Source organism: Lepus europaeus, chromosome 16 (assembly GCF_033115175.1).
Source record: "Lepus europaeus isolate LE1 chromosome 16, mLepTim1.pri, whole genome shotgun sequence".
Taxonomy (NCBI): Eukaryota; Metazoa; Chordata; class Mammalia; order Lagomorpha; family Leporidae; genus Lepus; species Lepus europaeus.
In genome coordinates this window covers 49,605,696-49,609,052 of record NC_084842.1, presented here as the reverse complement: position 1 = coordinate 49,609,052, position 3,357 = coordinate 49,605,696, and positions in this window count along the sequence as shown.

Here is a 3,357-nt window from a genome sequence, read left to right as displayed (position 1 = left end):
GATGCGGCGGGCGGGGCGGGGCGGACGCGGAGGCGGGCCCGCGCCACGTCCCGCCTGCTTCCCGCCCTCCTCAACGGACCGCGGGCGCTCGCGCCGCTATCCCCGGGCTCGCGGAGTGAGCTGACGGGCGCTGATTGGCCAGGGCTGCTCGCACCAGGAAGACACCGACCAATCGGCGGCAGGATGAGCCTGGCGTGACGACCACACCCTAGCATCTCATTGGAGGGCGCGAAAGAGGCCGGCATCCGGGATTGGTGCCCCTCGTGGGGGCTTTTGTTTTCCTTTGCCCGCCTCCTACAGGGGAGCGTGGGCCCCCGGGAGGAACGCGGCCCCCAGACTCTGGCGAGGGCGTGGGACGCGCAGGGAGACCGTCCTCGCTGGACGGATTCTGCAACGAAGTCAGAAGCCCCCACGTGTTCGACTAAGCGGCTGGCGGCTGAAAGGGGAGCCCACCACCACGCTGTCAGTCTTTACTGACAAAAGCACCCGAAAGCAGCTGCCTGCCAGGAGTCACCCGGAGCCCACCGCGTCCGGCCCGGAAGACACGGCGGCCCAGGCTCGCAGAAACGCCCCTCCCCGGGTCCGACCTCAGTGGGCCGAGCGCCCTCAGCCTCAGCAGCCCTCCGGGGCGTTGGCTGTAGATCTTAGGCCCGGGAAGGGATCAGAAAACAGCGCGGCTCGTCGCGCTCCCAAGCCCCAGGGCCCCCTGCAGCCTGGAAAGAAGAGCTCACAGCCCCCAACCCCTGCAGTCTCTGTCCCGCTCCCTCAGCAAAAGCTCAAGTCGCCTGTAGAGTCTCCACGGCCCTGCAAGGCTAACCTTGCGGCCGGCCGTTACTCTTTCTGACCCCAGCGCCTTTGTGGCCGGCTGTCCGCTCTTTGGCTAACACCCTCACCTCTTGGAAGTCTCTGACGGAATCCACATTCTCATTGGGCCCACCCTGTTGACCCTGTTTGATGCTGCAGCCCCCACCCCCACCCGCGGCCCACTCATCCCCCATCCTAATTTTTCCCCACGCAATTTATCACATCCTAATGTAACACCTAATTTACTTAAAATGCTTAGTGGGAGAACGTCACCTGTAAGTGCTGGCAGTAATGTGCACTTACCCCTTCTTGGTTTTTTTTCCCCCTCGACTAATCATATGCAAGTCCTCCTAGTACATCCATCCTTTAAAAAGTAACTCTCACGGTGGGTGTTTGTCCCAGCGGTTAAGCCACTGGTTGTTTGCCTGCCTCCCATATCAGAGTGCCGGGCTTCAAATCCTGGGTCAAGTGCCTCCTGCTGATGCAGACCGGGGAAGCAATGTTGACTGCTCAAGTATTTGAGTTCATGCCACCCATACGGGAGACCTGGATTAAGTTCCTATCTTAGTCCTGGCTGTTACAGGCATTTGGACAGTGCACCAGTGGATGGGAGCTGTCTCTCCCCCTCCCCCAGGCCTCTAGTAATAATAATAATTTTAAAAAGTAGTAATAATTCTCCTTGACAACCTTTTTCATTTTCTCTGAGGCCAATCTTAAGTAGGCAGGCATACAGGCTAAAATTGATTAGATTTATGAGCTGGAAGACCACGCCTTCACCACGCCCCCTGGGTGACCTCACACCCTACCTGATACCTTCACCACACCCCTGTGTGTCCTCATTCCCCTACCTGGCCACACCTGGGTGCCCACCAGCCAATCAAGTTAATTAATCACTCCCCTTTGGAAGTGGGTTAAAAGCCCCGGACACAGTGTGTCCCAGCCCTTCTCTTCTCCCCTGGCCTCTTGCCAGGAGGGGGGTTGCTGTAGTCCCGCGCCTCCAAGGCGCATGGCCTTCAGGCCACACACCCTAGGCTTCCAGGCCTAGATGTTCCTCCACGTGGCTGGTTCCTGGTGCTTAGTATAAACCAGATTTACCTCTCTTAATAAAGCTCTCACTCACCTATGCATCTCACTAAATAAAAGCTTAAAACGTACCACGCTGCCTCGTTTATCTGTGCCAGTATTTAGAATTCTTCTCTCAATATCAGGCAAGAACCCTCTTAGGCTTATTAATATTGGGGATTTAGTAATAAGGCCATGGTGGAATCATATGGCACCCCAAATTCCGGTAGCACATGTGGCACCCCCAATAGCATTTCTGGGGAACTTAAGGGACCCCATTTCAGTGTAAATTTTAGGGGGTCATGTCCGATTTCAAATCTTCACGAAGAGCAGACTGCTCTCACCATTCCACTTCTCAGCTCCCACTCTGCACAAATTGCTCTCTTGAAAGTCCTCCTGACCTCAGGTTCCATCAGCGGCCTCAGCCACTTGTTAGGAAAATGGCGCAGTCTTACCTATGGCGCGATTCCACATCCTAGGCCGCAGCCCCCGCCGCCATCGCTGGAAGCCAGGTGGCCACATGGCCCAACCACCGGTGCCAAGCTCCACCCCCATCCTGATGGGATCTGCTGCTCCTGCTTCCCTGCCCGCCCCCCGCAAAGTTTTAAAAGGACCTGTTCCTGAACACATGGCTCTCTTGGCTCCGCTCCTCTGCTCTCCTCTCCTCTCTTGCTCATCTTCTGTCTCTCGTCTCCTCTCTCTTGCTCTCAGCTGTCTCTCTGCTCTCTTGGCTTCTTTCTCGCTCCCCTCTCCCTTTCTCTTGGCTCCTCTCTGCTCTCTCTGTCTCTAATACTCTCCTGCTCTCTCTTCCTTCCTTCCTTGCCCCTTCCCTCCAGCCTGCTGGGTTTTCTCCGATAAACCATTTCCCTTACTCCAGTGTCTGGTGTGTTTTGTGGTGGCCTTACCATTCCCTTTCATCTTAGCAGGACTCCACTACCATCAGCTCCTGCTGGGAATTCTTTTCTCCCTTCCTACATCACTGACTGGCTTCTCCCCCAGCCCCGGGCCCCTTAAACACAGCCTTTCTCTAATATTCTATTACAGTCCCCATGATTCTGCCTGAAGAAAATAAAAGCCAAAATGGTGGCAGAATGGTTAAAAAAAAAAAAAAAAGTAAAATCTATTTTCTGAGTCTCAGGAGGACTTACCTGAGAATAGATTGCCACTCAGAGGTTGACTGCTTCTCCTTGTTACAAAAACCCAAACTCACCTATAGGATTTTCTCCAAATCCCCTTTGTAGCCTACAATAGCCTAAGCACCTCCCCCTAAAATTGCTACACTGCTGCCCTAAACTCCAGTTTGGAGATAAAGCCTTCAAAGAGGTGGTTAGGGTCAAATGAAGTCCTAAGGGTGGGGCCTGGCAGACATCCCTATAAGACACACCAAGAGTGCACACAAAGAAAAAGTCACCTGAGGACAGACCAAGTAGGCGACAACTACAATGTAAGGAGATGGACGAAAACCTCAGATGAAACCAACCCAGCTCACAA